This window comes from Electrophorus electricus, chromosome 14 (genome assembly GCF_041902795.1).
Source record: "Electrophorus electricus isolate QZ-2024a chromosome 14, ASM4190279v1, whole genome shotgun sequence".
Classification (NCBI taxonomy): domain Eukaryota; kingdom Metazoa; phylum Chordata; class Actinopteri; order Gymnotiformes; family Gymnotidae; genus Electrophorus; species Electrophorus electricus.
In genome coordinates, this window is record NC_137510.1 from 13,350,001 (window position 1) to 13,373,287 (window position 23,287).

The window sequence follows — 23,287 nt, forward strand, 5'->3', positions numbered from 1 at the left end:
GCAGGCAGAGACTGTGTTCGGTGACAGGCGATATGATGATGAGCGATCTGTGCCTCTGAACTAAGGGTACTAAACCCCTTGTGGTGAGGAGCACACTGCTAATCAAGAGAAGCGTTCGAACAAAACAGCAGCAATTAACCCTCATTAGGGTCAACATGTTCTGCTCCATGCGCTCGTCAGTTCCATGCACATACATGGACACACATGCCAGCCCACACCCACACACACTTGCATACATACAGACCCAGAGCCAACGTTTCTGGCTACGGGTCCTCTTTTGGAATACTTAATACACACTTTTTTGTTATTCACATTTTTTTTTCATGTTGACAAGCAATGTGCAGTCTGGGAGGATTGAAAGCCATATAGCTGGCATAGTAAAGTTAATAACCTGAAGAGTTTTATTTGCAATGCAAAACTAATAAAGCCATTTGGACATGTATATGCAATTAATTAATTGCCCTCAAAAAAGCAAAGTAATTTATTAAAATGATTTCAGGCTCATTTTGCCCATTTATATGAAACCAATTTCAATCTTTGAGACCAAAAGAATTTTAGCCACAAACTTTGTGACCACATAATTCCAAGTCAAATTAGACACATGACACTTATGTAATTCATTCTAATTTCATGATCAGTTTTGATATTCTGTGCCCTGTTTGGCACACACATGGCAATGTGACCATCAACAACCATTATTTAAGAGGATTATGCTTCCAAATTCCATCTGCTGGGAATTCCCTCTCTTTAGTGATACTGCAATGTTGATTCCCCTCCAGAGCAAGATCATGCTGGGATGTAGGCTTGCTGCAGCTAGAACAGTAATGACCCTCAAACCTCACACCCAGGTTGAACTGTGTGCTCTTGAGGTCAAACAAATACTTCCTCCTAGTCTTTCAGAGTCACTCTTAGGATCAAACCTACTAGCATTACATCTTTCACTACAGTCTAGAAGGAGATCAATGAGTGGGGGCAATATATATTTAGTGAGAAGTTCCTTTTACACCCTTGTTTTCACTGTGTGAAACACAAAGAGTGGCAAAATTCATTGGAATGGAAATGGAATGTGAAATGGAAAAGATATTCACTCCCTATCCACTTTATTACAAGCGTTTATTAGAAACACCAGGTGGATGCCTAATTAGACACTATAGAACATCTGTTGCCATGAGCAGTTTGTGTTAGCCATATTCAATTTCATCAGTTTTGGTCCAGGGCTGCTGTTGGGTGCTTAATTTTGGGTGGCAGACCACTCTCAACACAACGCTGACACTGACAAATGTACAAACCCTAGCAACACTGCTGTGGCTGATACACTTCTTAAAGTGAAACACCCACCACCATGCAACTACCATATCTGTGTCACTGCTTTGTTGAGAATGGTTTACCATCCAAGTTATATCCCATCAGCATTGGTCCTGTAGTCAGAAACTGATCAGTGCTGAATGAAGTAGAAGGTGCCTAAGATGTGAATGCAGCTGATGGAATGTAGTCTGCAGCTATAGGCATATTAAGTGCATCTATAGGACAGGAGAATGTAGAAGTATGGTTGGAGGTGTAAAGTGAGTAGTTTTGCAATGAGAAAGTTAATGTTACTGACAGTAGCTGCACAGACCTATTACAATTTTTGGCATCCTGTCAAAAGTAGCTGCTACTGATGGTCAATTCACTCAAGGAATCAGTTTAAATCTCTGAAAATACAGGCTCATTACTTAATAATAATATTGAGACCATATTATTTGGTAACTACTATGAATTACTTTGGAACTACACTGACCGTAATGTGAATGGGACAATGGTTACGAATCTAAGGAATGAGTCTGAACATACCACTGGGTATTTGCAGGGTTAAATCACCTCATTCCAAGGAAATGACATATCTGCAGATTTCCTGTGTCTTGTACTTTATTGAGCTTTTGACCCCCATAACATATCCAAGGATTTGTGGCAAAATCATAATGCAAAGAAAGTCCACACTTTGGAGTTATGATCCACTGAACCTTTTCAAAAGGATTCCCCTACATGAACAACCCAGGGAACCCCAAAATGGTTCTACCTGGAGCTGTTTTCTTTCACAGGAGTAAGACTATTAAAGATGAATGAAGGTGAATGTGGGTCAGGCTGCTATGGAACAAAGAAGGCAACTTTTCCTCATCTCTGATGTGACCAACACAAGCGTGAAGAGCAGTGTTCAAAGCACCCAGCCAAGAGGGCATTGGTGTGAAAGATTTATGAGCTTTCACTTCCAGGGGAAACTATGTTTGATGACAGTGTGTATTTGTACGAAAAGGGATGTAGGTTGGCTTAGTGTGATCGGATGACGTGGATAAAGGTGCTCCATCAAATGTTGAGTCCTGCACAGTCAATCTGGTAGAAGATGTTGTTTCCAGCTGCTGTTTCCAGTGATGTTTACTAAAATGTTAATGATGTAAACATACATGAAGATATGGGAACAGTCAATTAACTTTTTTTTTGACCAATAGATATTTAGATAAATAAATATATATTTTAAATATATAGCTATGCAATATAATATGTAAATGCATAGCTTAAAATATGCACCATTTAAATGACACCTCAAGTAAATATGTGCTCTAGATGTAGCAAGGCTTTGCCATATTCTCATCTGTTCTAATATCTGTATTTGGTTTGTTGTGTTCTGTCTGCTGGAGCAGGGCTGATTTATTGTGAACAATAATTGGCACTTCAGTCAATGAAAGGTTTAGAGGAGGGATGGCACTGAATACATGTGGATAATAAGAGCTTGAAGAAAAGTCTTTGCACAATCCCTCATGATTAGCATGTGAATGATGTGCAGTCAGCGGTGATGTGAACCTGTTAGCTGTGATATGTCAGCAGTCTCACCTCAATAGAAAGGCCCATTTGCGGTGAATGAAGCCCATCTGCTTCTCCAGCCTGTTGAAGCTCCTTTGCCTTCATAGAGCTGCGTGTGAGCTTAGGCCACAGATTTTGACTAATTGAATTCCTCCATACTCTCAGTATGGGTGGAGAGTAATTAAACAGATGTGTGTTTGTATTCATGTGTGTGTGAATGTGTAGGAGGAGGTGGTAACACGGATGTGCACTAGTTGCTGGAAAGGCTGGGGCCCACTCTACTTCTCATATCACTTCTCAAATGTTTTCATATCACACAGAATTCAGGATTCATCCTGGCAGTACTAAACTCCTGATTATCCTGATTAGGTATATTCTATCCCTCCTGCTAAACACTGACTCTAGATGAGTTCAGCTTTCATGTGAGCTGAAAACTGCTGCCCAACCCATGGTCCTCACCCTTCATGTCACAGAGGCCTGAGTTTTTTTTTCATTCTCACTGTGATGCAGAGACATATGTCAGGGTGTTCATAAGGAGCCACCAAAATGACTGTCAAGAGGAAGAATGTCCCTGTCCAAATAGACTCCAATTAATTTCACCCACTGCCAAGTGCTAAGCTCCTGTCTGTGCCATCTGGACTGGTCCCCTGACACCTCTACAGTGGAGAGTGGAGTGGATGAGGAGAGGAGACACAGCAAAGTGCAAGAGGGTGGGTAGAAAAGCATGGGGCGATATGGGGAAAAAGATAAGTGTATAGTTGGATGAAGATAGTAAGTTCCATGACAGTACAATATTGGCAAGCATATTAGAAACATCTGTAAGACATACAGATCAAAGTAAAGGGGTATGGTAAAATTATGATATTATAGTGATGAAATCACAGGTTGGTAATTGGCTGCAATCATTTAAATAAGTGTCACTTACTAGCATTTTGTCTCCAACCCTGTTGCTTCTAAAGCAAAAAACTCAGCCAGCCAGAATTTTCACAGCCTGGATTCACAATACAAGGCTTTTCTATTACTTGCAGCTTTAAGTAAAACTTTTATAAAACTTTCAAGAAGTGTAACGTAACTTTAGATGCACCGTGTGACCTAATTGTATTTGCTCATGTGATTTTTGGCCCGCTTTCTCATGGCTTGCTGATGGTGACGTCTGCTGGTGGGGCACACACTGACCTGTCAAGGCTAGCTAATTAACACAGTAGCTGAGACAATTAAATCAATATGTGAGTGGCAGAAACCATTTTGTTCCATGATTGAATATCAAAGAGGACAGAATAAAGCCCAGGGAACTGAGTTTTTAATTGCACTGGCATAATTAATTTTCTTTTTTCTATCCATCGCTTAGAGAGATTCCAGTCAAATATAAATATAGTTTGTAAAACATTTTGACACTGATATTTCATTCATGTTTCATTAACACATATAATGGCAACACATGGACAACAATGAAGAATGACAAAATCATGTCACATATTTTCAGTTATTTGACAATTAGAATCTCATTGGGGGTCCTTCACCCATTTTCCTTGAGGACCATGTGCTATTCTATTAGTGTGTGGACATGTTTTGCTCAATTACATGAAGCTCTTATATAATGAAATTGAAGCATGTTTAATTTACAAAAGGATATGGTGAGATACAAGAAATAAAAAGTTGATTTTGTACAGCATGTTGGTGTAGCAATTATTGCTACAAAAAAAGAGAAAGTAGTGATACTACAGTGTATCACAAAGATGTTTTGTCTACACCTCTCCAGTTTTTCACTGGTGAGGAGAGTACAACAGAGTCACTTAAAAAGAAGAAGAAGAAGATGAGATACAAAAATAGAAACTTTATTTATTTATTTTTGAATTTTTGCTTGTGACCTGTCTAAATATTTGTAATAAGAAAGATTTGAGGTTTTATTTCAACAGGACCTCATTTGGTTGAAGAAGAAATTACTGTATCTGTAAGAAATAACAACAGCTAGCCACACAGAAAAAAAACAAAAAAACATCCATTTAAAAGTGGCAGGTATAAAGAGGGGGCGGCTTAACCAAAAGCCAGGACAAACAGATTGGCATGTACCAGCCTGGCCTCTTGATTTTTGTTAGCTCTTCATGTTTGTAAGCTTCCCAGTAGGTAATAAATCCAAGCACTTCACTGTTACTTTTTATGCAGGTAGGCTGCAGCCAAAGCAGAGGAAAATTAAGAATTACCCAAAGGCTGAGTTGGTGTTAAAATTGTTAACTTTACCACATGCACAATTAGAGCACAGTTTGACCTTTGAGTGTGATGTGTGCAACATTTTTTTTCTGAATTCAGCTCTTATCAGGACAAACAAAATCAGTTTGACTTCTCATCAAGTATTTATTGCATATTCATGACCAAAACAGATTTATTTATCAGTTAGCGTAAACATGGCATCATTCCAAAAGTGCATTGAAGTGTGTGTGTGGGTGTATGTATGTATGTGTGTGCTTATATTGTGATGTCGTGTACACACATGACTAGTTTTTGGTCCCTTTGAGGGGAGATTTAAGGTCTCTGAAGCCAGTCTGGTTTATCATTAGTCAGCTCTGAGGAGGAGTGCAAAGTTCAAGACAAGGTGACTTGTTCTGCACTTTTAAACACTCATGCATGCACGCACACACACTCACACACTTGCACACATTTCACTGCGAGTTATACTGTGTATGACTATGTATGTGACAAATAAACCAAACTTAAACTTAAACTTAAACACATGCTTGCAAGCTCGCAAGCACTCATGCATGCTTGCATGCACAAACATACATTCAATAAAAGTATTAACAGGAAAACAATTTCTGATTATGTACATGGTATACAACTCATTAGTTTATTAAATATGGATTAGTTTATTACAGTTGGAGAAAGCAGGGTCTTTTCCAAATGTGCCTACTTTCATAATCCTTTTATGGCTGAGATGGAAAGGTATTTTAACAACTGTTAAAACTCTGCTCTATGCAATTCTTCAATGCAAAATTCATGCACTGCAAATCTGTGCACATGCCCAAGGCTGCTAAAGACTAGAACAATAAGATGCCATTTCAACTATACATTTTTGATGGAAAAAGTTAAAGGCTGATATTTTATTATTTTTGAAGTGTATGATTCTAAAATAAAGCAAAGGTACACAATATTTCAAGAATACAAATGTCATGACTTACAGAGATGATAATATCTGATATCAAATAATCTGATATCAAACAATATCTGATATATTTTCATTTCCTGAGAAGACTTCAGTTGTAATGTTAAACCATACAAACCTAACTTTTGAGGGTTTAGATTTTTTCATCCAATATATGTGGGATCTGTACAGTTTCAAGTTCACAAGCTGGTCAGCAGTCTACAACCCTTTAAAAGAGATGCAGCCAGAATATAAATATGAACATGTGCATGTGTGCTATTGATTTCAGATATTGAAAAGAGTTATAAAACAAACAGTAAGATGTGTGCATGTGTAGGTACCATAGTGCAAGATTTAGTCAAGAGAATGGCATGATCAGCTTTCCTTTGGATTTCGAGCCAGACCAGTATTGCAGCTTATGTACTATTCAGATCTCCAGTAGAATGTTTTATTGTTCCAGGCTGAAGGTGTGAGATTTTAAACTTAGGTCCACTGAGACCTACACAAATTCTGATGGATCCCTTCCCCACTGCATCAGGACCTCCTCTGGCTCTAGCTGGCTGAAGATCATTTTAACTCAGTGTCTGTTCTTCTGCACATATCATTCATATCTGGTCAGTCTGACCAAGTTCCAAAACAAATTCCCACTGGGTTTTCTTTTAAATTTAGCAATCCTCCATGCATGCAGTTCCTGAATTTACAATCCAGACATGAAGAGGCTCTAGCCATTTCCCTCACACGCGTCATCACTGTTCCAGCATATTGTCCAGGTGGTATTGTCATATAGCAGTATAAATCCCCTTGCAATTTGAGACCTAAAGAAAGATAATGCATCAGATTGAATCCATATAAAAGCACAGCCACTTCCTGCCTATTTGAACAATTCTATGATCCATTTAATAGAGAACAGTTTGCAGGATATGAATATTTGCAAATAAACACTGAATTTTAGCCAGTGTGATCTGTTTTATAGCCTGCAGCTTCATAACAATAGGCAGAACCAATGTATCAATAAAAAGTCAGGAAATGAACTGTTGACTCCATTCTTCAGCAATGTTAAATTTATGATTGAGGATGCTTTAGGTGCAGAAGACAGAAGAAGACCACCAATTTCCACTGCTCCTTCTTTGATAAAACAATACACATTTGCTAGGTCTACACCTGACCATTTCTGGAATCTATTGCTGCATGGGTGTATGATCTTGTTAATCCCAAGGATTAAAGTAAAAACACTCTACAGATTTTTTGATTCACACTTGCAAAGGTACCAGTTCAGTTCAGGAATGTTTACCAGAGATGACCTGTAGAAAATACATATCTTTTGGTGCGGCCACATAGATCTTACAGGGTTTCACGACTTCCAGTGCATTAATCATAACACAATGTTGTAATGTGTCAAAGCAACGTCTCTAAAAAAAAGTTTAAAAATTGAGTAAATTTATATTTAAAATCAGTGATGCAGTCTTTAAACAGACATTCATACCTTGAAGCTCAATTTTGGATATTTGTTTATTTGATAGAATTCCAATGTCAATAATTAATGAAACTATCCTTATGTATAAATGGAAAGATACATGTCCCGACATGCAGATAGTCTGGTACATTGTCTTTTTTGGTATTCTGTGAATAAGTACCGCCTTCCATGAGGAAGGTACATTACAATTGGTATAAAGGTGTTAAACATGCATGCCATGGCTTAAGTAAATATTACATTGTGGCTTTCAGAGTTTAATATGTGACTCCATATATATACTCCTATATATATATATATATATATATATATATATATATATATATATATATATATATATATATATATATATATATATGCAACCCTATATCTATCTATCTATCTATCTATCTATCTATCTATCTATCTATCTATATATATATATATATATATATATATATATATATATATATATATATATATATATATATATATATATATATAGGGAAAGGACCCTCCCCAATCATGACTGTTTCATACCTGCTACAGTGGTAATGCAGCCTCCTGTCAACTCCACAAGAATGTTATTCCTCACATAGAGAAAGTTCCTCTAATGAGCCCCAACACTGACTGGCAAATGAATTAATCGCAATTACATGAGTGCTTTGATGCACAACAAACCAGTGTACCCTATAGTATTTTTTCATCCCAGTGGTAGCTCAGTGGTTAAGGTACTTGACTTGTAATCGGAAGGTTCAAGCCCCACCATTGCCAAGTTGCTACTGTTGGGCCCCTGAGCAAGGTCCTTAACCCTCAATTGCTCTAGTTGTACACAGTCATAATTGTAAGTTGCTTCGGAGAAAAGCATCAGCTAAATGCTGTAAATTCCATCAACATTAAACAGGACAGAGAGAATTGTGGCTATGAAATTAACACATCATTCTGAAATAGTATCAGAGTACTATCACCATATGCCTTCATATTACTGTAGTTCCTTTAAAGATGCAAAAAGAAAAGTCCTAGGGACCTTTTGGATAGCTTTTCCTATTTGTACAACTGTAAATTCTTTTCAAGGTGAGTCTATTCTAGTCAGTCATATGTAACAAGGGAAATTATTCATCCACCATGCTGTTTAATGGCTCATGTCAGATCTCGTAGAAATAGTAGTCAGTACAAAGTAAAAAGGCTCAGCTGTCTATTTCACCATGCACATTAAATTGGCTAAGCATAGGCTACAGAAGCATAGGCAGCGATGCAGCCGTTAGCTCTACTGAGTTAGTCGATTTCAAAACGTAATTCAGTTTAGTAGGGAAGCCTGCACAGCCACCCCACAGCCTCATCTCTGCTGACCTCAGATCAGTAGTTCAAACAGACATCAGACAGGAACTTTACAAAATTATGCCCTTTTTTGACTGGTTTGAACAGTTCACTTCACAGCCTGACCTAATGCAGGCAAAGCACCCAACTTTGACAACTTAGCTTTGCAACTTGCTGGGAAAGCTTAGCAGAGGCAGAGGTGTGAATGTCATACTGATCCAAGAGCTATCATAACAGTATGCCAGCCTTCTTTATTATTCTTGCTTCCTCACTACATTTGAGATGTACACTCAACACCCACTTTATTTGAAATATCTACCTACATTCTTTTGCCAATTTTTTAAGTACATGTACATTAGGGATTAATTCTATACCCTGCAAAAACTCTGGTCCTGCATAAGTACCTACAGATTCAAAATAGCTCCTTATAGAGTTTATTTATGTCCAGCAGGACTCACAGGGTATTTTCTGTGCAAGTCTACAGTTATGGACTGTAGGTCTTGCATTGCCATGCACAATTTGTCAGTAACCCTCTTCACTATTGTTATTCAAATCTGACCCTCGAATCCAAATCCAGTCCTGGAATTTGTAATCCCTTGTAGTTGATTCATTTAATTATGATTCACAGTTATTGGCCACTTTATCATCACAACCTGCCAAAAAAAAGGTCACACACTCTAATATTTTGTTGGACCGCCTATAGCTTTGATTACGGCATGCATTCGCTGTGGCATCGTTTCCACAACATCAGTGTCACAACATTTATTTCTAGAGTTGCATTAGTTTTTGTACCACTGCCCAAAGTCTTCTCCAGCACATCCCAAAGATTCTCAATGGGGTTCAGGTCTGGACTCTGTAGTGGCCAATCCATGTGTGAAAATTATGTCTCATGCTCCCTTAGAATCCTGGCATTGTCATCTTGGAATATGCCCGTGCCATCAGGGAAGAAAAAATCCATTGATGGAATAACCTGGTTATTCAGTATATTCAGGTAGTCAGGTAGTCAGCAACCCCAGATCATAGCACTGCCCCCACAGGCTTGTATGGTAGGCACTAGGCATGATGTGTGCATCACTTCAGCTGCTTCTCTTCTTACCCTGATGCACCCATCACTCTGGAACAAGGTAAAACTGGACTCATCAGACCACATGACCTTCTTCCATTGCTCCAAAGTCCAATCTTTATGCTCCCTAGCAAATTGAAACCATTTTTGCCAGTTAGCCTCACTGACAAGTGGTTTTCTTAAGGCTACACAGCTGTTGAGTCCCAATCCCTTGAGTTCCCTTCGCATTGTGCATGTGGAAATGCTCTTAATTTCACTATTAAACATATCCCTGAGTTCTACTGTTGTTTTTCTATGATTTGATTTCACCACACGTTTAAGTGATCGCCGATCACGATCATTCAAGATTTTTTTTCCGACCACATTCCTTCCTCGAAGATAATGTTTCCCCACTGTCCTTCCACTTTTTAATACTGTGTTGGACAGTTCTTAACCTGATTTTAGTAGTTTCAGCAAGCTCCTTAGATGTTTTCTCTGCTTGATGCATGCAAATAATTTGACCCTTCTGAAACAGATTAACATCTTTTCCACGACCACAGGATGTGTCTTTCGACATGGTTGTTTAACAAATGAGAAGCTACTGACTGCATCAGTTAGGGTTAAATAGCTTGTTTCCAGCTGAAACATAATCACCCATGCAGTAATTATCCAATGAGAGGATACCTATTTGCTTAGTTAAATCCAGGCTATTTTTTTGGGCAGGCATTATGTATATATATATTATATTTCTTTCTTTCTTTCTTTTTTCAATGAAATTTGAATTTCAAATATAAATTAAAGGGGTTATACACTTCAGTCACAATGGGAACCACATTCCAGATCCTCATTGGTCCTCTGTGGTTAAGCGACAGTGGATAGCACAGTGCAACTCCCACCACTTCATTCAGCCTCCATTTTGTAAGCCACCAATCTCACTTGTGCTGCTAGTGTACCAGTGGCTTTAAGGGAGCCACAAAGAGACCCAGGCTGCATTAGATGCTGTTAAAATCATTCTTGTCTGAAAATCACTGTGGCCTCTGCTCCAGGCAGGAAGGTGGCTCAGCATATCAAATCCACAGTGCCTGGACTGTGCATGGCCCACATGAACCTTAGTAATCTTACTCTATTGCAGTGCACAACCTCTGGCACACTCACTCTTTAATCTGCATTACTTCACCATATAACTTCTCAAACACATCACTCCCTAAGCTTCACCATTTATCCAATCAGATGGATCATAACTGACAAGTCTTGATCTTCAGAGCTGACATTAAGTTATTAAGTAAGAGACATTTCAGATCCACGTGGTGCACTGGGTTGATTAGAACTTCTGAGGCTTGTTGAGATAATTTCCTTCTTCTGAAGAAGTAATGCTACCCTTCCCATTCCATCATCTTGCATTAGATATCTACAGTCCCTCTTGGTTGTGAAATTAGTTAATTAGATTAGATAAGTTAATTCAATGATAATTATAGAGTGTAATTCTTGAGTCTTGGTTTCAGGATGTGGAAAATCCTGAGAGCTTAGTTAAGGTGTTTCACATTAGGTCTCATGGGTTCCTCAATTTCCCCTGAATACTAGCACATGTCACAATTGTCTACTTTTCATAAGGTTGTGCATTTAAACACTGCATGTGCCTTCTGTGCCCTACATCATTACCAGTTCATGTTTGTTTTTCCCCAGTATTTTTTCTTATTTTGTGTTTTCTCCTTTTTAGCTACATTTGTTATTCAGCCTTTCTGCACACTAGTATCCTCCTAGTCTCCTATTGCATTTGTCTGACCAAGCACCTTTTGGAATGGATAATGCTGGAGATCCTGCAGCATTGGGAGTGGTCAAGTATGTAGCAGATGATTATTAACTAGCACATACACGTAGACTTAGGCAATTGCTGTATGGGAGCAGAGGACAGAGATGTTGAGCTGTGCTCTAACCTTTTCCACACTGTTGTCGCGCACCCTCCTGAAGGATGAGAACCATGTGAGCAGTTGCTCAAGCTCCACAAGGCTGCACTATAGTATTGAAATATACCATCACCTTCTGCAGACTGTGCAGGCCCAACCATAGTGGCTTCCTCCAGTTTCCTGCCCTGATGATGTTGGAGCATTGACTATGGAAGTCTTCTGTCATAGATTCCTCCACACCTTCACATTCGCAGTGCTCCACCTCCTCTGAAACTAGTACTTGTCGCTGTTTTATACTCTTCATCAGGCAGTGTATTTAAACATGTCCCTCTAATCTTTCTGTGCTTGGTTTAACTTTTGTTAGCTAACCCATGTGATCAGCAGCTCATATTTGCCTTTGCCCAGTGTTTTCTCTTCTGTGTTTCTCTGTGTTTTCTTTGTTTGCTACTTTTGGTAATAGGGTTCTCTGGATACTAGTCTTCTCCATATCCTATTTGCGTTTCCTGACAAAGGGCAATTGATGGTTTATTAGAGTTAAATATACTGTCTGCTCTGTTTCATAATGTTAAAGGGATAAGTGTAAAAGCTGGAAAACAATTTTCTAAATCACATTATTTATCATCTATTTTTTATCTATTTATCAAGATATTTCTTAGCAAGGAACATCAAATTACTGAACATGCTCTATCACACATTGTGACTACCTTTTTCATTTAATTATCCTTTGCCTGACATTGATTGTCACTAAATGATTTTCCTTACAGTTTTTGTTTTTAGATTGTTTGGATTATGCATAAAAATGAAAGTCCATTTGTTTTTCTCTGGGTAATATGTACAGGCAATGCTGTCATTTGGAAAGCAAGGCTAATCATACTGTCTGCATCAGTATATGTATGTGATGATGTCATGGAACGCTCGCCTCCTGCAAGCCACGTGGTTTGGCCAGCCATGTGTAGTGGCTGCACACACCTGCACCTTGTTTGTTTATATGTATTTAAACCCGTGTCGAAGTGTGCAGAGTGTTGGTCATTGTGGATGTAACGTTTTAATGTTAAGGTTAACGTTCAGGTTAATATTCTTTTCGTCATTGTTAAACTTATTCGTGTTTATCGTCTGTGTTTATTGTTAACCGTGTCATGTTTGTGTTTATCGTGTGTAATACGTGTGTAATACGTGAGTGCCAATGTTATTATATGTAAATTAATGTTCGTCCACGTTGCTGGAGTCTGTGTGTCCTGGCCCTTGCCCTTTGGCACTCGGGCCACCTCGCGTTACAGATGAAAAGTTCCTTTCATTCCAAGAAATATGATTGTCTATGGTCATGCCTAGCTGCAACAAAGACATTCACTTTGGAATCATTATTTTTAACATTTCACCACCTCATACCAATACTGTACATGTTTGCATGCTACAACATAGAACACATCTGTCAGGGGCAGATGGCATAACAAACAGAAAGCATCCTTAGGGCCCATGTATGACATCTTTTCAGTGCATGTAGCCTGGCATCTTTGGTTCTTTGGCAAGTAGGTGGTATTTAAACATGCTATAGGGAGCCAGCTGCACCAATGACTAGAGACAATTGATCACTTCCAAATTGGCATCACCAAGAGTCGTGTTGAGTCTGGGAATAGATCCCAATTAGACCTTGATGCAACCTGTCCGCCCTTTTGAGCGACTATTCTTTGGGATCTGGTTCCAGAGCCATATCAATCTAATACAGAGTTATGAGGATTAATATAGAAGAGAGGTCGTAAATGTAAATTTTGTGCTACCTGCAATTAGGTAACCCCTGATTCAGATGTCAAGCTGCTTTTAGAGTGTTCCTGGAAGCAGGCACAGTGCTGAGCCAGGAGCCATAGCTGCACAGCTCATTTGCTCCTGATATAGTGTGCCCTGATAAAACAGCTTGCAGAAATTGTGCAGTCAGTGCTAATAAAAAAGCATATAGGCTACATCTGAAGGTCAATATTAAGCATTATCAAAACATGAGGTATGATCAAAGGTGTGATCTCTTGGGTTGTCCAGACTACACTAAATGAACAGAAGTGCAGTGTTGTGTGCTATTAATGAGAAACGCATTCAGAAACTTTAATTCAGTTCTTTAAGGCTGTTCTAAAACTTCAAAGCATATGCATATTTTTCATTAGTGTGAAATGAGAGTCTTTTCACATCATGACGTGGCATGGAGAAAATAAAAGTGACTCACTCTGTTAGCTATTTGATCTCTTGCTATGGGGACCTGATGATATCAGGTGAACCACACTTTTCACAATCAGAAAGAAACCATGAAAGTGACAAGACCATTATATATCCAATTTCCCCACTTGCACTCTATAGCAATTAACCTTTTTTCTTTGCTGCATAGATTCAATGAAAGATCAAACTCTGACATTAAAAGGTCATCTCATCTTTCCGCTTGTTTGATTGAGCTTTGACAAGAGTTGTCTCAAGTTAAGACATATGTCAGGCACTCTGTATGTCAACTGCACCTCATCATACTTCCTAGCTAAAAGGGCGCAACAAATATTTATAAAACATGGTCTTTCAAAACCTTCCGCAATCCTGTGGTTTAGGATTAGTCCTTTAAGCAGCTCAGTGCAAAAAAGTATTTACAGAACTAAATGAGTCAAAAGTAGCTGTTAAAAAGTAAAAAAGTAAAAAAAAAATCCAGACGAAAGTAGCCCAGACTGAAAGAGCCATGTTCTAAAAATAACCACAATGCTGTAGTGGCTGTGGGAAACGATTAGGGTTTGTGTAAAGTCTGCTGAATAGCGAGAAAATTCAGAAGTTTTTGTGGTGAGGAAGCAGACATGGAATGACTTTGACTTTGGGCTTTACTGGGCATCTTGGCTTTACCAGGCTCTACTCACGTTCTTAAAGTCTATTTCCAGCCTTCCAAACCAGTCCACATGCCTAAAGTCTCACCCTCTTTCATAGGAGTGTGGTCTTAAAATGGATAATTTGTGTGTGTGTGTGTGTGTGTGTGTGTGTGTGTGTGTGTGTGTGTGAGAGAGAGAGATGGAGGTAGATGTGGGGATAGGGGATAGAGATAGGTAAGCCTTGAGGTGAATTATGAAGTGAAGAGATGGAACAGATTAGTTGTATACATGGCTATTAGCAATAAACAATTTTAATATTAACATAAATAAATGCTGGCTGAGCATGTTCTGTGTTATGCAGAGAGAGAATACAGTTATGAGCTATCAGTGAGACAAGGTAGACCTTGTAGACATTTTATGGCTTTACTTAATTTGCTTGCTGTGACTATTACAGTTTAAAACTAGATTCATACACTCAAAAAACAAAAAACAAAAAAACAAATCAAACAAACAAACAAACACCCGCCCCCCCCCCCCATGGAGTCTTTTTTCCCTTCTACAGCACTGCCAATGTTTCCTTCAGTTATACATAAACCCAAGACTGCTAGTGCATCCTCATGGAGAAATACACTGAAACTGAAGGACTGAGGTTGCCACTGTGTAAAGTTGATCACCAAGCAAATGCAGCTCGGAAATTTATGGTCCAGAGCTGAGACGGGGCTTAAAGACAGCCAAAGATGAACACTGGAATAGGAAAAAACTGTCTAGGGTGGTTCATGGCCACTTAGCATACTGTGCAATCATTTTTCAACCAGTCTCTGACTCATTAAGGTTTGCTGTTAGAGGAATTGAGAAAAACGAGAAACGTGTGGCAAGATTTACAAGATAATGGATGAGTAGCACTCTTTCACTGTGCTGCTCAATGATTTAATCAGGACTTCAATAAATATTTGCATTCATTTGAAATGAGATTCGGGCCCGCCAAGCTGGCTGGCAGTATGGGCTGTTGTCTGGGGACGGTGGTGCCTCCGAATTCCTGATGAGCTGCGTCAGTGCTACTTTTCTACAATGCCATAAAAAGCCTAGTTTTCTAAACCCAATATTCCCTTAATAAGGTCCCATTCTCATAGAAATGATACATTCAGAGGTCACCTGTGAGTTGGTGATTGTTAGCAATCCATGCAGTAAAGTTAGGAACGGAAAAGGAATGACACCTTACCCAGTGGAACCAGTGACTCATGGGACACTGAAACCGTGCCCTAAATAAAATCAAGTACAATGTAGATTGGTCAGAAGGGACTGGGAAGTCAGAAGTTAGACTGAAATCTTTTCTGCCCTTTGCTAAAACCATAATTCAGGCTGGCAAGGCAAGTGCAGAAGCGAGCACTTTCACTGTAGGGAATCTGTCACTTTAATACAGCTCTGCAGCTGGGCTGCCCTGACAGCATAGCATTTGGGCATCTTTGGTTGTTTTGGAGCACAGCATAAGAGTCAGCGACCATGTGCTCCTGAGCAGGGGACTTTAGAGTGCCTGAGTAGTGGTTGTAAAAGCAGTGGCTATACCTTCAGTACCCTCGAGTCAGCAAGATATTCTTCATTTTTAATATGTTTGCTGTGGCTTCGTTTCTCTTCAGTTTGATATGATTGCATACTTTCCTGACTATGAACCTTCCTAATAAAGAGCACGATAAAAAAGATTTGAGGCAAATCATGAAATTTTAATGCAGCTGTTTTATTTGGCTAACTTGGGGGTGGGGAAGTAATGCTTAAAGCAGTTGCTTTGTTTGGGTAATCGGTAACGTAGATGAGGAGTTATTGAAAATATAGAAGTCAGAAATTAGAATTGAAGGCATATGTATCAAATTCTGAGGCATGTGCATGCCCACGCACACACACACACATACACACACACACACACACACACACACACACACACACACACACACACACACACACACACACACAAATACACACAAACACACACTATAATGCACATAGTATAGTGAAGCGACTATTTTATGGGGTTCCATAAAACCCCGATATAATGTTAGAAGATAAATAAATATGAGCTGTGGGTGGGGTGTATCTGCAGGTCACTGTAAAGTGTTGGCACACAGGCAATATGAAATCATTTCGAGCTTCCTTTGCTCTTTTGATCTCAGCTACTTCTCTACCCTTTGCCATAGCAACTTACAGTTTCCTTTTTGGCAAGTTAAAACAGCACATACGGTTATGTAATGACGAGAATTAGCTTTTCATCATTTATTTATGTCTAGGACACTTCTGTTTTTGACTTTAGCTAATGGCTGTGACAGATCCATTGGTCACAATATTCTGCCTATGGCTCCTTTGATAGGGTGAGAATACTAATTAACTGAATCTTACATTTTTTCTCACCGTAGCCTAGCTCTTGAAGTGAAAAAAAAGATAAATAATTTTGGACTGATGTCAGCATTTGTCATACTCTATGGCTCAAGTCTATTAAAATGTAATTGAAGTTCTGGTTGTAAAGTATCAGCACTCTGCCCAATGAACAAAGACAAACTTACTCCCCTCTTAATCTCCCTGTTCCACTATTGGTCTGTCTGTCTGTCTGTCTGTCTGTCTGTCTGTCTCTCTCTCTCTCTCTCACACACACACACACACACACACACACACACACACACACACACACACGAAAAAAAAAAAAAATTCTCATTCTCCCCTGGCTTCCTGGTGGCTGTCCTAAATGTGGAAATAAAATCTGATAAAATATTTTATGCCTTCTCAGTATCTCCTATCTTTCTTAGCTCAGTGGCCCTATGAAGTGAGTCTTCCTACATTGCCTTGAGCCATAGCAAAGGTAAAGAGAAAGGGAGGGAGGGTTTAGAATAGGATTAGGCACTAGCATGGAATCTGTCATATGAAACATACCATTTCGAGCAGACCACCACTTTATATGTTAGAGTGACTCTGTCCTCCCTGATTTTACTCTACAAATAACATGTTTTTGCTTTTCTGAGCCAATGCTTTTCTTACAGTCCAATCAATAGTTAATTATTACAGTAACAGGCATGAAAGGTGAATGGCTGTTCTTTTGTTTGTTGGTGATTTCTCTCCCAGTGTCCATGATTGGCTTGTTTTGTGAGACATTCAGATAATCACATTAATGTCACTGAGCATGTATTTCCAGTTTATTTCTTCACCCAGAGTTGGCTGTCACAATAGAATATCTATTAATGCTGTATCAAGGTAAGCTCTTGGGACAAAAGGCTGTATTTCAGTCCATGTTCCTCTGTATAATTGCACAAGGTTTATGTCTGAGAATGACTTCTAGGTCTCAGAAATATATTTAAAATCTATACAGCACTGATGCGTATGCAGTTTCATTAAATTGGTAGCATTGATCAGGATCTTAATGTTGTTGCACAGTGCTCAATAGTCATGCGTCTATTGCTGGAAATTTGAACTACCAAGCAGGGGTTGAATGCAAAAAAGTGAACATTTTTCAGATAAACCAGGCCTAATATCCCCAGCTCCAGGCCCTGTTTGACCTGAATATCTTGGGGTGAGGCATGCTCATGGCATATGGACATACATTCCCCTGTTTCAGTTCAGACAAGAAAATGCCATTATTACCAAAAGTGTAATGCGACATTTCTAGAAAAAAATGCAAGCCAATAGATGTTTGATCCAAGGTTCAGTTTAAAACTGGGTGTTTTATACAATGTGCTAACCCAAATAACCCGATGTAGCCTTACACTAGGTGTCCATCTTGAGCATATCCTCACATATATAAAAGTGTCTCATATTTTATATATGCTTATTACCCTACTAGAGATTAGATCTTGATTGGCTCAGATGTAAGAGGACTTCCTGTCTCAGCAGAAAGTAAGCCCTCTCCTGTGCCTCCAAAGTGCTGTTGGATGTCTGTCATCACCACTGGCCCCTCCAGTGTAGCTGTACTGATTAATCTGCCCCACTCTGAGCAGTCTCTCCAGAGGAGTGGTGTGCCTGCTGCCTCCTGCAGTGATGATGGAAATTTGATTGGGAATCCTGCCTAGAGTGTTCCAGCCTCCAGCCAGTAGGGGACAGTATCTCCTGTAGGGCCTGCCTCTGCCTCACTGGCTCATCACTGATTATAGCTCAGATGGATTTATTGGTTGGATAAATTGGGATGTGCTAGTGCTAAGAGTGTGGGGCGTGGTGGTGGGTGGTTGTATTGACAGGCTAATGCAGTGATAATGATGGGGAACATAGACGAAGGCCTGTTTGGTTTAATTCTCTGTGGTGTGTCTAACAGATGCTCAGCAAAAGAAGGCATGGTGAGGGCAATCAATGAGAGGTTTAGATAAGAGGTCTATAGACAAATGCTGTGTTATTAGCTTTTTAAATTAAGTTGCTAGACAACATATCTACCATATATATACACACTAATTCCATGTAAACAAATATTTAGCAAGTTCCTCCCACAAAAAAGACATTATGACTAATAGTATCATTGTAGGACTTTCTACTGGGCACAGTATCATACAGATCAGTGCAAAGTACTGTAAACAACTGCACACATTGGTTTGTTTCTATCTAAGCTAGAGTTGATATTTTAATTTCTCATGCAAAGTGCACAGCTGCTGCTTGTTGCTTGTTGATTTTGGGCCAGCTCCCCCTGTGCAATCACAGCAGCTGATTGCTGTGAGGATGAGCAAACCAAATGAATCAATATTTTTTGACAATGCATTCAAATTGCATCAATCAGGACACTATATCATATCACACACAACCTCAAACTATGTTTGTAGTATAAAATGATACAAATGACCCAAAATCTCAACTGCGGCACTGAATCATTCCTATGCATTGCATGTCTAGCTTGGAATTCCTTTATGCATCTGAATCTAGCAAATATTTTGATGATAGTAAATAGTAACTTGTTGGTGGCATGTACATGAATCATGTTGCCATCACCAAATGTAGATTTGTTTATTGCTAATTACTATTGTCAGTTTAGTTTTACATTATATTTTGTTATGTTTTTGATAAGAATAAGAAAATAGCAAGAACATCACATCTGCATCTACATAGAGCATGTACAGTCACAGCAAATTAAATGTTAACAAAATGGAAGAAATCCAGGCTCAAATCTTATTATGAAACCAAGCTTCCAAGTGACATCACATTGTTGTGATTTTCCATAACAAAAGCCTAAGATGCCAGTTTCATGACTTTTTTGAACATTCAGAGCCATCTTGCCTCTCAGAGAATGATAAAAAAACAACTAAAAAATATTATTTTTTATTAAAACATACCCTTTTACCCAGAGCAAAGTATTTTCAGTTTTACAATGTAGCTTCATTTAATTACTGAAATGATACTAAATGAAATAACATAGAAGACAAAAAGGAATGGGAAACTAAACACAATAATGGAGGCTGCTCATTGCCATGCCATGCCAAATTTCTGCCTAGCTACACAAGATTAGTCCCTGCCAAATTTCCGCTGTGCACAGTGGGATAATTTCTGCTGTGTACCAAATTGCTCTGTGCAGATATTTTTGTACTGTCCTTTTTAGAACTATTCTTTATGTTATACATACATGTTCTGTCTCAAAATGAAAGTGTTTTGCATGAAGTACACAAGATAACCAAAAACACAAAGTGACACATTCTTTTCTGTGGAAGCCATTTCACAAGGAGGACATTTTTAAGAAGGCCACATCCAGTAAGATCCCTGGCTAGTAGACGTAATCTCCAGAGACCTAATTCAACCACTCCTAATTATATGGATTATGTGCATATGATCACATTGAACATTTTTATGAATTATTATAAAGAAGAAAGATGTCTCTGAGTTTACCAAATATCATAAGAAAATTGTATGGGAAATGCTAACTTTTTTCATATTTGCAATCTTAAGATCATATTGGTTATGGGCCATGGTTTGGGGAATACATGCTCTCATTGGAACAAAAGAACAACAAGGAATCTCTGTCCTTTGTTATGTACCAGTTGAACGAAGATCTGTAAGATTACATGATATTTAAAGTTCTCCACTTAGCAAGCTGAGGTACTTACTGTGTGGCTGAGGTGCAATACTGTGTGGCTGGTGGTTCAGCAAGACAATTTGTCTGTTTTTTGATGCTCTCTTATGGTAAAGTGAGGCCTCAGTGCTGTTTTGTGCAAACTCTGCCATTAACAGAGTGCACATACTTCTGGCTATTCTGGAGACTACCAGGTGCTCCATGGACTCTGAACTGCTGACCTATTTCTCTTTACACAGAGAAAATTGCTGCACTTTGAAGTACAAAAAATATGCATTTTAAGATCAGTGAAACAAATCTCGTATTAGCCCATATCAACATAATAGTTATACGCTATTTATATTGATGCTGTCAGCATTATTCAACTACCCACCTGATATAGTCTGATTGAAAGTGTAACGGTGAGCGGTAAGGAGGCGGACGCATGTGTGGAGAAGAGATTTATTCAGGGAAAATCCAGAATCAGAGTCGGTATAACGGTCCAGGGTCAAAGAGCCGACATGAAGAGTATGTGGATACATGATAACAAAACACAACACACGAAGGCAAACAGGGCATCAGGCTATAACAAGATGCTAGGAAAAACTCGGGGCTAAGAAATACGAAAGCTAGGATAAACACAAAGGCACGGAGTACAAAGGAACATAAACATACGAAATAAACATTAAATGAACAGCCAAAACACAGGGCTCAAAACAGGGTTTAAATGCATGAACTAAACGAAGGACAGGTGTTGAAAATCAAACAAGGGGAGGAGAAAACAAAACTATGGAACGGAACTAAAAACACAAGACAGGGAAAACATGGAATACGGAAGCTGGGAAGGACTGATCATGACAGTACCCCTCCCCCCCAAAGCACGCAAAAACAGGAACCACCAAAACAGGACTAGGACGAGACATCAACTGGAACAGCACGGGCAAAACGCGGCGCAGATACAGGACCCAGTCGTGACACAGGAGCAGAAACAGGATTCAAACAAGGGGCATGATGAGGAACAGGCACTGGAACAGGAGCAGACACTGGAGCAGACACACAAACTGGGGCAACAGGAGCAGATAGAACAGGACAAGAACCAGGAGCAAAGCGGGGATAGACACAGGAACAACAGGAAAAGAACAGGAACAGAAGCAGAAGTAGGAGCAGGAACAGAATGCACAACAGAAACAGACTGCGGACGACAAAAGCGCCGGGAGGGAGGACGAGGAGTACAAAAACGCAAAACAGACCAGGACAAAGGGATAGGAACAAAAATGGACACAGGCACCGGAACGGAAACACGGACGGGCACAGGGACAGAAACAAAGGGAGACACAGGAACCGGAACGGGTACAGGAACGGGCACAGGAACAGGCACAGACAACACAACAGGAACAAAAACAAAACCAGGCAACAGAGAAGGCAAAAACGACGGGGCTGTAGGAGCAGGCCACAATGGAGACATAGGAGGCCCACAGGGAACAGGAGACACAGTCCGAGGAGTAACCACTGGGACAAGTCTAGCACGAAGCACGGAGACAGGCCTGGCACAAGGCACGGGGGCTTACGGAATGGCTTCTTCCACTCCAGGAACAGGAACTGGCTGTGGCGTACAATGGTGGCGGTTCCGGAGGTATGGCTGCGGCCTTCATCGGCTGCAGGTGCAGTGGGTCTGGAGGCGCAGCTACAGGAACAGGAACTGGATCAGGATGGCAAGCGTTTCCCCTGCCAGGAACAGGAACTGTATCAGGACGGGCGACGTCTATCACGCCGGGAATAAGAACTGGATCAGACTGGGTGGCTTGCAGGTTGGCCACAGATACAGGTTGGGTGACCCTGAGGGAACACACAGACACAGAGGGACAGATGTTGAAAATCAAACGAGGGGAGGAGAAAACGAAACTATGGAACTAAAAAACACAAGACAGAGAAAACACAGAACATGGAAGCTGGGAGGGACTGATCGTGACAGAAAGCTCTGTCTTCCTTTGTGTCTATCCTAGTTATTTGCTGAGCTAGTCTTTTCTAAGCACAAATTGCTTGATAGAGGCAGCTGTAAAAAGCTTCAAGAGCTTCTGACCACATATTATTTCTCCAACACAACTTGAAGGGCAGCCTGGAACTCAAAAATAAAAATGGAAACACATTCCCTGTATAAAGAATGTCTCTGCTAAAACAACTTTTAAATTGAAATACTATGAAGGCAACAGACTTCTTGTACATAAGTGTTCATTTAAGGTAAGATATAATAGCCGATGCATTTGAACACATTGCAAGCAATGTTTTTTGGGGTCATTGAATATTTCTGGTCTTTCAACCCTCCCACAGGCAATCCAGCTACAGCATATTACAGAAGCCCAACCTTAAAGAAGGCATGAGCTTCACATTTTCTACGGGGGGTGCAAATCAACATATATGAAATTATTCTTTTCATTCATCTTCTGTATCTGTCTATATACTTTAGATGGATGTTCAGATAAACATTAACCTACATTAAACATTAATCAGATAAACATTAACCTTCATGAGGTATGTGGATCCAAGACAATTCTGCACTTTCCTCAGTTTCTTTACAAATATAGTAAAACACTGTTTCTTTAGAGACATAGTAGAGAAACACAGCAGTCAAATGCAATGAGAGCTGTTCAGCATTCACATGGCCAGGAAGTTAAGGTCACGCCTTTCCTCTTTTCTGTGCTTGTTTTGAAGCTCGGGGCTGCTAGCAGGGTGCCTTTGGCACCATTCACCCTCTGGTCCTCGTCCTGAATCCGGACTCTGTGTGCTGT